The 13,255-nt window shown below is 36.4% G+C and overlaps 1 protein-coding gene across 1 annotated transcript in view; it reads left to right on the forward strand.

Annotated features, from left to right (window-relative positions):
- Positions 1–4,614, forward strand: part of masp1 (MBL associated serine protease 1) — a 67,723-nt gene extending 63,109 nt beyond the window's left edge. The window contains exon 15 of the mRNA XM_073922594.1: positions 2,841–4,614. The gene's annotated coding sequence lies outside the window, so the exon portion shown is untranslated. The remainder of the gene's footprint in view (positions 1–2,840) is intronic.
- Positions 4,615–13,255: the final 8,641 nt, after the last annotated feature.

Here is a 13,255-nt window from a genome sequence, read left to right on the forward strand (position 1 = left end):
TTTAGTTCTCTTGGATAAATCAGTGACCAGCAGAGTGAATGTGTCATGCAATGTCTCACTTGGAACCTCATCTGAGGTGGTATTAAAAAAGTACCATGTACTTAGTCAAGAATGTGAAACAGTCAACACATGTATGTTAATGTAATTAGCAACATTGTGACCATTACTTGAGAACCCAAGTTTGCTTAAACATTCTTCTTCATGGTCACATCTTGTGACATCATTACAGCACTAGTCTTTGGTTCATTTAGACTTTTTTGAACAAAAATTCAAGTGTTTCACTCAAACCCATTCAGAGTCTGTTTGGAGGAGAAATGAGATCATCTATTTAGACATCTTGGTCCACGTGTGGTTCACACCAATATTTGTGTGTCAGCATTGGCACTTATTTAAATCACCAAACTAGCAGAGCAATTTTAATTTAGCCATTCAAGGTGTAGGGGTGGCACAATGGTTGCCTCACAACAAGAAGGTCGCTGGTTCTAGTCCCAGCCATTTGGCATTTCTGTGTGGAGTTTGCATATTCTCCCCGTGTTGGCATGGGTTTTCTCCGGGCGCTCCGTTTTCTTACACAGTCCAAAGACATGCATTGTTGGTGAATTGAATAAATTAAATTGGCCGTAGTATATTGTTTTCCCAGTACTGGGTTGAGGCTGAAAAAGCATCCGCTGCGTAAAACATATGCTGAAATAGTTGGTGGTTCTTTTCCCTGTGGCGACCTCTGATAAATCAGAGACTAAGCCGAAGGAAAATTAATGAATGAATTCTAGGTTCTACAATTACTGGAGAAGTTGCAAAGTTTAAACATATATTTCTTAATCAAACCTTCAAAAGATACAACATGCATGGATAAATTGTTCACTGTGAAATCAGTAACATGAATTTAGAAAATAGACAGGGTTAACTTATGTAAATTTGTCAAACCCATCTAATCCACTTGATGTCTATAAGAACCAATGACTACGTTTACATGGGTATCAGTAATTAACTATTTGCCTTAATCTGAATAAGACAATAATATGATTAAGGTGTTTACATGAGATGTTTTTTGAATGTTTCTTTTATGATCCCATTTTACAGGTTATAGCACATAGATCGATTAACATCATTGCCTCACCACGATATCCACATTTCCTCCAAAGTTTTATGTAAATTAGCTTGTTTCAGTTTTATTTTGTTGACTTTACATGTAGTTTAGCACTTTCACTTTCATTTAAGAACATTTCATGCATGCCCTCATGACAAACGAGATATTGGATGCAAGTATAAACTGCTGGAAGAGTGTTGTTTTGATGGAATTTAATACCGCACACTGTATAGAAAAAAACCCTCCGCAACTTGCGATGCATATGTCTGTGGTCCTTGAGTGATTCAGTAGGTGCAGAGAATAGTGTCAAACAGCCGTGTGTGTATAGACTATCCTGTAGCAAAATGCGGCGAAAATCTTATTACATACTTATCCTACATTAATGTAATAGTTTGAATGCGCTGTTTACATGTCTGTACTGCACTTCAATAATGCAATGAAAATCCGCATACTCTACATGTCTTAACTCCATTTCTGTTTTGTTCGATTATGACTTTAGTCGGATTAAGGTCCTCAAAAATTGCTGTTTACATCATAGACTCCTAATCAGAGTATTGTCGTAATCATATGAAAATCGGATGATTGGTGTCCATGTAAACATAATAAATGTCTAGTAGAACCAATTCGAGCGTTTTTATTTTTAAAGAGAGCTTTAAGGTGAAATGTTTGAACTGGTTTGCAAAACTTATGACCATATTCCTAGTATTATCATGCATTTAATATACTGTAGGTCACAAGGGGTCAGTTGTGATTCATTAAGTGTGGTTTATTTCTAAACTAATTTCAAGAGGATTACGTGCTTATGATCAACAAGGCTGGCTCCTCATTAGCTCCGTAATATACCCTATCAGATGATTAAGGAAGCAATATAAATAACCAGTGTTTTTCCACTCCAGTTATCTTTATCTTGAAGCTTAACCCCCCCTTCCACCCCTACTTCCTCCCTCTTTTTCGATAGGGCGACACAATGGCCCAGTGGCTTAGACTGTTGCCTCACAGCAAGAACACCGCTGGTCCAACCTTCTATCGGGCTGGTTGGTGTTTCTGTGCGGAGTTTACATATTCTCCCCGTGTTTGCATGGGTTTCCTCCAGGTTCCCCAGTTTCCTCCCACAGTCCATAAACATAAACCATAGCCAATTAACTAAACCAAATAATCACCTAAGACAACCTTAGTTTACACTTCTCACACTGCGACAAGCAGGGGAGTTTTAGAGACCAACCTGAGCTCCAACTCCACTCTCGCCCTTCTATTGGGAGGAAGCCCCGGACTCAAGGATATTACGAACTCAGGGCTTTCTCCCAGGACAGCATGCCAAATACGCTTTATTGATTATCAGCTAAGTGTGAATTCTTGAATTTGCTATTGACATACCTTCAGCTGTATTTCCTGATGCATTTGATTACTCTAGCTTAATACTGTGAAAGCAATGTGTTCCAGTGTGTTTTCAACTGCCGCTAGAAGTATTAAAAAGTGATCAAACCTGAAATATTTAAACTCCATTTACACCAATTAGCATCATTCACCTTTGATCAGGTCTGATCAGTCTACAATTGCATTTAAAAAGCAACCAACACATTGAAATCTCTCTGTGCTTTAAAGAGATTCACAAAAAGCAAACAGTTTAAATCACATTTAATTTACATGCATCCTAAAAGTATCTTCATGTTATGGATCAGCTGCTCATAATATCTTGTTTTCTTTAGTTAAAACATATCAATCGTTTGTTTTTACTCTTCTGGTCACGATACAGGAAAGAAGAGAGAAATATATTATGATGGCATGAGAAAGTAAGAGTGAGGGACTGAAAGAAAGACGCGGGATGAAACGAGAGAGAGGAAGCCTGTTTCTACACTTATTGAGATGTGGATCTGCAGTGTTCCGTTACCCAAAATCCTCTGGGTGAGGCCAGATCTGTGTGTATAGCGACCAGACTCAACACAAGCCCATTTAACTATAATCAGACATGAAGATGTGTGTGTGCGTGAGATCCTATCAGTGTTTTCGATCGCTTATCTTCAAGTCCATCGTCTTGCGTCCAGGTGGATGTGAAATGAAGAACATCTTTTTAATTGCAGGCATTTGCAGTTGCGTGTGTGTGAATATCTCTGCCATTGAACGTTGTGTGGTGTCGGAAGCGTCTCCATGACGATGCTCTTTTAAAAGAGGAAGACCGTCATGTCTGGCCCCGGCTCTCAGGATCCCCATGCTCTCTTGAACATGATAGCTTTCACAGTGATCCAGGCATCGCATGAGAGTGCAAGAGACTTGGGGAGTTATGAACGCACCCAGAATTAGATAAGCCTCGCGTGCACCGATGAACATAACTACATTTCTTACAAAAATGTCAACAAAAATGAAAATGAGAGCGACTTAATGCAAGAAATTCTTGATAACATTCTTTGACGAAAATATGTAGTTACACAGTCTTGTGGATTTTTTCCCCAATTCATTTCATAAACAAAAGTGACTGCAGTTCATGGATAAATGCTCATTGTAATGATGTACCATTATGAATTGATTGATCAATAATAATTCTTAATAATGCTGTGCATCAATTTACATTTAATTGTTTACTAAATATTGCAAAAATAACAGCAAGATTTAAAAAAAAAACATATGTTTTATTTTGATGAATAATCTGGTAAGAAAACACTACCTGACAGAAGTCTTGTCGTTGATCCTAGTTGTTAGAGCAACATATAATAACTTGACTTTTAGTTGATCATTTGGAAAAGTGGCAGAAGGTAGATTTTTCTGATGAATTATTTGTTAAACTATATCACCAATCCTGCAGAAGATCTATTGGAACCCACCTGGACCCAAGATTCTCATAGAAATCTGTCAAATTTGGTGAAGGAAAACTCATGGTTTGGCTTACATTCAGTATTACAAACCACAGGAGAGGGAAAGACCTTCAGCAGGATAGCGCTCCTTCTCATACTTCAGCCTCCACATTAAAGTTCCTGAAAGCAAAGAAGGTCAAGGTGCTCCGGGATTGGCCAGCCCAGTCACCAGACATGAACATTATAGAGAATGTCTGGGGTAAGATGGAGGAGACATTAAAGATGAATCCAAAGAGTCTTGATAAACTCCGGGAGTCCTGCAAGAACGCTTTCTTTGCCATTCCAGATGACTTTATTAATAAACTATTTAGTCATTGCAGAGATGTATGGATGCAGTCCTCCAAGCTCATGGGAGTCATACACAATATGCATTCTTTTTCCTCTGCACCATGACTTTGTTCTGTACTGTACATTATTTCTGTTAAGTGACAAGACTTTTGTCTAAGCAAAGTCAGACCTTACTGTCCTAATTAAATAGTTAGAATAAAAATAAGTGAAATCTAGAGGCCTTTGCCTTTCATATCAGCCGCATCTGATACCAAATCATCAACAAGAAGTCAAGTTATTATTTTAGCTCCTAAAACTTAGATAGGTGACAAGACTTTTGTCAGGTAGTGTATGGTTTCATATAAGTTAATACAATTTTGTTTTATTTTAAAATGGATTTTATGATTGATTTTGAATAAAAAAGGATGAAAATTAAATTTAAGAACAATGTATGCATGAATGCACGTTATATTTTGTTGATATTGAACATAAGATGGTAAAAAAAATGAACAATGTAAATAATTAATATATAGTTGATAAGTCAGAATTTCACTAAATGCTTGTAAAATGTTTAAAATAGTACATCAAAATAAAGATTTCGTTTAATTTTGCACTTTCATGTTAAGTCAAGTATTTTTTTCATCAGTTAATGAGTTCCTATTTTAGTAAGAGTAAAATTAATAAATATAACATGACAAAATTAGACATAAAGGCCATTTTCACCAACACACAAAAATGAATACAGACATAAATTCATCAATGCCCAATTATGCATATGCATGGCAAATAGATGAAGCTTTGATAAACTCAGATTGACTTTTGTGGCTTCATGGTACGTGTGCATGCGTAAATAATAATAGTGTAAATAATGTTTAAAAGAATAATACTGTAAAATCCGAATTATCATAATCAATAAGTCAGAATTTCCTTTACTTATAATGTTTAAAAAGTGCAAAATTAAACCAATTATTCAACATTTTGTCTTTCTCGTTAAGTAAAATATTTTTTCATCATCTAATGAGTTCCTATTTTAGTAAGAGTAAAATTAATAAACATAACATGACAAATTATATATAAATCACCAGCACACAAAAATTAATACAGGCATAGATTCATGAATGCCCAATTATGCTTATGCATGGCCATTTGATGATGCATTGATGAACTCAGTTTGACTTTTGTGGCTTCATGTTACTTGTGTGCATGCGAAAATAATATTAAAAATAATAATACAGTCGCCTCACAGCAAGAAGGTCGCTGGTTCGAGCCTCGGCTGGGTCAGTTGTCGTTTCTATGTGGAGTTTGCATGTTCTCCCTGCGTTCGTGTGGGTTTCCTCCAGGTGCTCCAGTTTCCCCCACAGTCCAAAGACATGCGGTACAGGTGAATTGGGTAAGGCTTAATTGTCTGTAGTTTATGAGTGTGAATGAGTGTGTGGATGTTTCCCAGAGATGGGTTGCAGCTGAAAAGGCATCCGCTGTGTAAAACGTGCTGGATAAGTTGGCAGTTCATACCGCTGTAGCGACCCCGGATTAATAAAAGGACTAAGCCAAAAAGAAAATGAATGAATGAATGAATAATGATACAGTAAAAGCTTAATCATCATAATATCATGAGAAAGTCATAATTTTCCAACATGCTTAAAATATGTTTATATAATATGTTTAAAATAGTCAATGTTGAATATTTGATTTAATTTTGCACTTACTTGTTAAGTAAAATATTTTTTTATCCTCTAATGAATACCTATTTTTTGTAAGAGTGAAATTAATAAATATAACATGACAAAATTAAACATAAAGGCCATTTTCACCAACACACAAAGTTGAATACAGGCAAACATTCATGAATGCCTAATTATGCATATGCAAGGCCATTAGATGATGCATTGGTAATTCAGGGTACCCTGATGAAGGCATGTGCTTGCCGAAACACATAGGTGCAGTTTTAAGGAATATCCATGTCAAATTATTTTTTCCACATTTTTTAAATGCCTTGGACTGATTTTCGCTGCTTATTCTGATGAATCCCTTGCCCTAACTTTTTTACATTGATAAAATCAGTTTGACTTTTGCGGGTTCATGAACAAGTGCGTGTGTAAATAATATTAAAAATAATACAGTAAATATTAATCATCATAATTAAGTCATAATTTTATTACATGCTTATAAAATGTTTAATATATCAAAATGTTGAATATTTGGTTTAGTTTAGCACTTTCTTGTTAAGTAAAATATGTTTTTATCATCTTCATTTATTTTCCTTCAGCTTAGTCTCTTTAATCATCATGGGGTCGCCACAGTGGAATGAACTGCCAACCTATCCAGCATATGTTTTGCCCTTCTAGCTGCAACCCAATACTGGGTTACATGCATACATACATACATACAGTACATTCATGAATGCCCAGTTATGCATACCCATGGCCATTGATTAACTCAGTTTGACTTTTGTGGCTTCATGGTACTTGTGTGCATGCGTAAGTAATATTAAAAATAATAATGCAGTAAAAGCTTAATCATCATAATCAATAAGTCATTTGTTTTAAATAGTCAAAATGTTCCTATTTTAAAAAGAGTGAAATTAATAAATATAACATGACAAAATTAGACATAGACAATTTTTAGCAGCACACAAAGTTAAATACAGGCATAAATTCATGAATGCCCAATTATGCATATGCATGGCCATTAGATGATGCATTGATGAACTCTGATGAGTAACTCGAGGTATCCTGATGAAGGCATGTGTTTGCCGAAACGTGTAGGTGCAGTTTTAAGGAATAGCCATGTCAAAACAAAGGCTTTTTAATATCATTTTCACATTTTTTGAGTGCCTTGGACTGATTTTTCGCCGTTTATTCTGATGAATCCCTTGTCCAAAGAACACCAACACATTATTTAAAGTACCCCTAAGCACTTTTTTACATTGATGAACTCAGTTTGAGTTTTGCGGGTTTATGAACGTGTTTGTGTGTAAATAATGTTAAAAATAATACAGTAAAATCTTAATCATCATAAGCAACGTGTCATAATTTCATTACATGTTTAATATATAAAAATGTTGAATATTTGGTTTAGTTTAGTAAAAAGTTTTTATCATCTTCATTTATTTTCCTTCAGCTTAGTCCTTTTAATCATCATGGGGTCGCCACAGTGGAATGAACCGACAACCTATCCAGCGTATGTTTTGCCCTTCTAGCTGCAACCCAAAACTGGGTTACATACATACATTCATGAATGCCCAATTATGCATATGCATGGCCATTAGATGATGCATTGATGAACTCCGTTTGACTTTTGTGGCATCATGGTGCGTGTGAGAAGACTCGTGTCGGCTCTCCGGCGCCCTTTCTCATCTCAATCTTGGCCCACATTGTGTCCATTCAGAGGGTTTGCTCACTGTGAAAACACACCTGGCCTAATAATGACACTGCTAATACAACAATAATGTAAGAGTAATGTCAGAATAATGTCGGAAAAAACAGCCAATCCCCTAACTCGTCATTAACAGGACCCTCTCCGATGGTGATGTCATCTGTCCCACCTGCCGTAGCAAACCAAGGACTTCCGTGCGCTCCAAGGAGACGCGGGTCACAGGGTCAACCACTTAGAGATCGCGTGAAAGAGAGTAGCCAAGCTTGTCACCGGAGTGACGTTCCCACACACAAACACACTCACAGTAGCCCAAGCTGGAAAAAGTGAGCGTGTGCCCATGCTATGCTAAGCCTGTAAAGGTGGCTTCTCTGCCTCCCGGCTCTTCGCTCTGTGTTGTTTCAGTGGCCTGATTCTAATCTCCTTTGAAATGTCAATTTTCACGTAATCAAAACACCATCTAAATTTAGTTTCCTGCTGGCGGGCCATTATGTTTTATGTGCTACGCTTGATAGCCTAGCCGGACGCACTCGTATGAACATAACCTCAGCTTTAAAAACTATTAAGAGCCCGTCACTTGGATGCACTCTTTAGCAACCTTGTAAGAAAGGCCTCGGTGGTATATTTGAGTCACTTTCGGGGCAAGTTTCTTTCAGAGTTCACTCTGTAATTGTGGCAACTGTCAGGATGTTAGCGCTAATGCGACTAGCTAGTTTCTATGGCAATTCCGCCCTCGTGTTTACAATCACAGACATTTTTCCCTTGATTTCAATTGCCGTTTTTGGATTGGATCTATGGGATTCTCTATTAAAATATGCTCTGTGTTTTCCTGGCGATGCTTTAAAATGCTTTTGATAGAGGTGTGTGTGTGTGTGTGTGTGTGTGCAAGAGACGAGCGAGAGGTGGATTAAAAGAAGTGTGCAGCTGTGCAGAGCGACTCTGGGAGGGAAACCTGATCGGATGAGAAGTCCGGACAGAAGACGAAACAGGGTGTAAGGGTGGCGAAAATCAGAGAAAGCAGCCGCTTTTTTTTTTCAGTGCTCAGATACTGCAAGATAGTTTTCTCAGGCTGTTGTTTTAGCCACTGAGAGAAAAACCATGTGTGTGTTTTTTTTTTTTTTTTCATTTTTGTGTGAGAAGACCCTGAGAAGCGGAGACATTCCCAGTCTTGACTTAATACCTTTGTATGATGAGACTTGACTTGTCAATTTGCCGGTCGCTGGGTTCTGTGCACCTGTCAGAAGCTCTAGATACAAGAAAATGTGATGGTGTAGAACAACAGTCCTCAGCTGGTGGCACATGGGACTGTTTAGAGGAATATAAAACAATGTTCAATGTAACAAGCAACTAAACATGACATTGATATAAAAGGACTTCCCATTTTTTTTTTGTTGTCAACATTCTTGCATCAATCTGCCCTTTATTCATTCATTTATTCATTTTCTTTTGGCTTAGTCACTTATTCATAGGGGTCACCACAGTGGATTGAACCGCCAACTATTCCAGCATAAGTTTTACACAGTGGATGCTCTTCCAGCCACAACCCAGTAGTGAGAAACATCCATTCACTCTCACATGCACATACACTTAGGCCAATTTAGTTTCTTCAGTTCACCTATAGCGATTGCCTTTGAATTATGGGGGAAACCAGAACACCCAGAGGAAACCCACACGAACATGGGGAGAACATGCAAACTCCACACAGAAATGCCAACTCGCCCAGTCGGGACTCGAACCAGCAACCTTCTTGCTGTGAGATGACTGCTAACCACTGAGCCACAGTGCTGCCCAATCTGGCACTTAGTTTATGTGAAAATGTAAAATAATTAAAAGAAATAAAATATTACAAAAACTGGTCCCACTTTATATTAAGTGGCCTTAATTAATATGTACTTGCACAGCAATTAATAGTTTGTTACAATGTACTTATTGCGTAAATACATGTATTTACTTCGTATTTATGCTTGATTAAATACATGTATGTAATTACATCTGTAACTAACTTTTGTAATTAGATTTGTAAATACACTGTTGGCCATCCCTTACACCTTAACCCACCCTTAAACCTACCCATACCACCAAACCTGTCCATAACCCAACCTCTATCCCAAATCAAAAGCACCACAAGTGTTCTCAAATACATTATAAACACAGTAAGTACATTGTATTTATTTTTTTGAGGTAAGTACATAGTAGTTAAGGACACTTAATATAAAGTGGGACCCAAAAACTATTACTTTCTACATAAACATAAAAACCTCTGCCTTTATGCCTTCATCTCGAGGGGCTGCGACGCAGATAGCAAATAGCAAAAGTAGATTCAGACACGTCCATAATGCTTTTGCGCCCTGCGCTTTAGATTTGGTGCCTATATCGTTAAAAAGGAGCACAATATATTTTATTTTGAGAAACATTTAAAATATTTGGAACAGTGAGGCTAAACAATTCAAATGAATCATTGACTTCTGCTGTCTTCATTAGTTTCAAAAACACAGGTTTTATTACATTTTAAAACTTTATCTTTGGAGATCTTTTCGCTGGAGATACTGCTGTCCAAAAAAAAATAATAATAAAAAAAATAAAAATCTTACATATAAACCTTACGAACATTCGCCTCACAGCAAGAAGGTCGCTGGTTCAAGCCTAGGTTGGGTCAGTTGGCATTTTTGTGTGGAGTGTGCATGTTCTCCCCGTGTTTGCGTGGGTTTCCTCTGGGTGTTCTGGTTTCCCCCACAGTCCAAAGACATGCGGTACAGGGGAATTAAATAAACTAAATTAGACGTAGTGTATATGTGTGAATGCAGGAGTGCATGGGTGTTTCCCAGTGTTGGATTGCAGCTGGTAGGGCATCCGCTGCGTAAAACATATGATGTATAAGTTGGCAGTTCATTCCGCTGTGGCGACCCTAGATTAATAAAGGGACTAAGGTGAAAACAAAATGAATGCATGAATGAATGATACCTTAGGAACAGTATAGCAGAAATTGTTTGTCATTTTAAAACCTTGACTTTTCCAAACCTTGGTATACTTTGAAAACGGTTATCGTCCCACATCTAATTGGGGCCCTATTTGATTCTGAATGTTAAATATGGCTTCTGATGCAAAACTAGCATAGTGTAGAGATCCTGATGCTTTAAAATAATAATAAATTAGCTTTAGTCGTCTAGCCTTATTTATTGAATACACTCGTCACCAGTGTGAACTCTAATACTGATGTATTGCTGCTGAAGAACTAAAAGCAAAACAGAAAAAAGTATTTAAGTGAATGAAGTGTGCATAGTGAGTGTCAATAATACTATTTCAGAAGGACAGAGTTGAATACGAATACACATGAATTGACTAGAATGGGAAAAAAAGAAGCGAGCAATTAAGCGTGACACATTTTTCCCCCAATCCGAGCTCATAATCGCTTGCTCCAAACCACTGGGGACTGAATCCACCTCACAGAGTGAGAGAGATGGAGAGAAATGATGATGAGGCTTGTCGCCCTGGAAACGGGCAGTGGTTACCCCAGTTTAAGGTAAACTTCCCGTCCGGCCACCTCCGCGCTCCATCTCTCCGCTTCTCTGGGAGGAAATTGGGGTTACGCTCTCACCAGAGGGCCAAATCTAAAGTTTCCCCACATTTATTCTGAGGGGAAGCACAGCCAGCACCGTGCCTCAGGTTACGGCTCACACTGAGAGAAAGACACACTGAGAGAAGTGAGGATGAAGCAAAGGGTGAAGAAGGGAGAAAAAAATAGATGGAAAAATTTAAGGGTTTTTAGTACAAAACTAGTGTCATTTATGTATAAATATGGCAAAGCTATTTATTTAATGACGAAAAATTTTAGGATTTAGGGAAGCTCTGAAGTTTCACATTGTGGAACTAAATGAAGGAATGACAGCAGCTATCCAAAGTGTTACACCCGAGATGCTACAGAGAGTGTGGAACGAGTTTGAGTATTGGGTTGATGTCACCCGAGTGTCCAGAGGGGGTCATATTGAACATCTATGAACTTGTTTAATTACTGAAAAAAAAAAAAACTTTAAGTAGTCTTCATATTGATTAATTAGCCAAGCTTCCATCGTGTTTCCTTGATTAAATAGATTTCCGGGTTTTTTAGTTGCGGAAAACATCGTAGCTGGGTAAACTTAGAGCGCAGTGAATGGGAGAGCACAACAAATATTTCTTTTACAATCTTATTTGCTAAAATAATAAAAGAAAAACTCCACCATGACGTTATAAAGTCTTTCAGAAAAAGGAAAAAAAAAATAGTGTGAGACTGATAACCGCAGCCAGAGGGGTAAATAATGTCAAATTTACTCACAGCCCCATAGACACTGCGTTACAAACACCCTGCATAAGGGGTAATTTGCAAAGATGCAAATGCAAATAAACGCAAATGCAAATAGACGCAAAGATGAGATAATACATTTATAAATGTTCATACATTTAAAAAAATCTAAATATTAAAAACTTTTAGCTTGTGAAAAGGGTCCATACAGATTTTCATAGCTGTGTATTCTTCTTGAATCACCCTGCAGATGTATATACAGTTGAAGTCAGAATTATTAGCCCCCCATGTTCATTTTTTTCCTCAATTTCTGTTTAACAGAGATCTTTTCAACACATTTCTAAACATAATAGTTTAATAACTCATCTCTAATCACTGATTTATTTTATCTTTGCCTTGATGACAGTAAATATTTTTACTAGATATTTTACAAGACACTTCCATACAGCTTAAAGTGACATTTAAAGGCTTAACAAGGTTAGGTTAGGGTAATTAGGCAAGGTTTTGTATAACGATGGTTTGTTCTGTAGACTATCAAAACAAAGTATATAGCTTAAAGGGGCTAATCATTTTATTAACCCTAAAATTGTAAAAAAAAAAAAATTCAATGCTGCTTTTATTCTAGCCAAAATAAAACAAATAAAACTTTCCTTCTCAAGAAGGAAAAATATTATCAGTCATACAGTACTGTGAAAATTTCCTTGCAATGTTAAACATCATCTGGGAAATATAATAAGAAAAGAAAAGAAAACAAAAAATTCAAAGGGGGCTAATATTTCGGACTTCAACTGTATGTGTGTGTGTGTGTGTGTGTGTATATATATATATATATATATATATATATATATATATATATATATATATATATATATATATATATATATATATAACAAAACAAACCACTGTTGTCCAGTGACATGCCTAAATATACTAACTTTCCTTAACCTAATTATCCTAATTGCATTCTAGGGTAAATACCAGTGTGTTGCAAAGTAGTAAGTTAATTATTTATTTTAATAAAGAATATCTTAAAATTTGAATAGGAATTCTTAATATAGGAATAAGTTATTAAACTAATAAATTTAAAATGTGTTGAAAAAACTAATCTCTATTTTAAACAGCACTTGGCAAATATTAGAAAATTCAACTGTATGTATATGTGTACTGTATACTACAAGTCTGATATAAGTCCAGGGTAATAAAAGTAAATATTATTACTCAAAGCTTTGGTTTACTCAATGAGGAAAGCTGGAGATTTTACTACACAATGTGAGCCTTGAATTTATCTTATTAAAAATTGTGTCTGTTTATATATCCACAGATTATTTATTTTAAAAATCACCATTTTTTATAGAAATCCCCCAATTTCTATATAAATTCAGTTGTGTTTTGTCAAATATTAGATTT

This window comes from Danio rerio, chromosome 15 (genome assembly GCF_049306965.1).
Source record: "Danio rerio strain Tuebingen ecotype United States chromosome 15, GRCz12tu, whole genome shotgun sequence".
NCBI classification, from domain to species: Eukaryota; Metazoa; Chordata; class Actinopteri; order Cypriniformes; family Danionidae; genus Danio; species Danio rerio.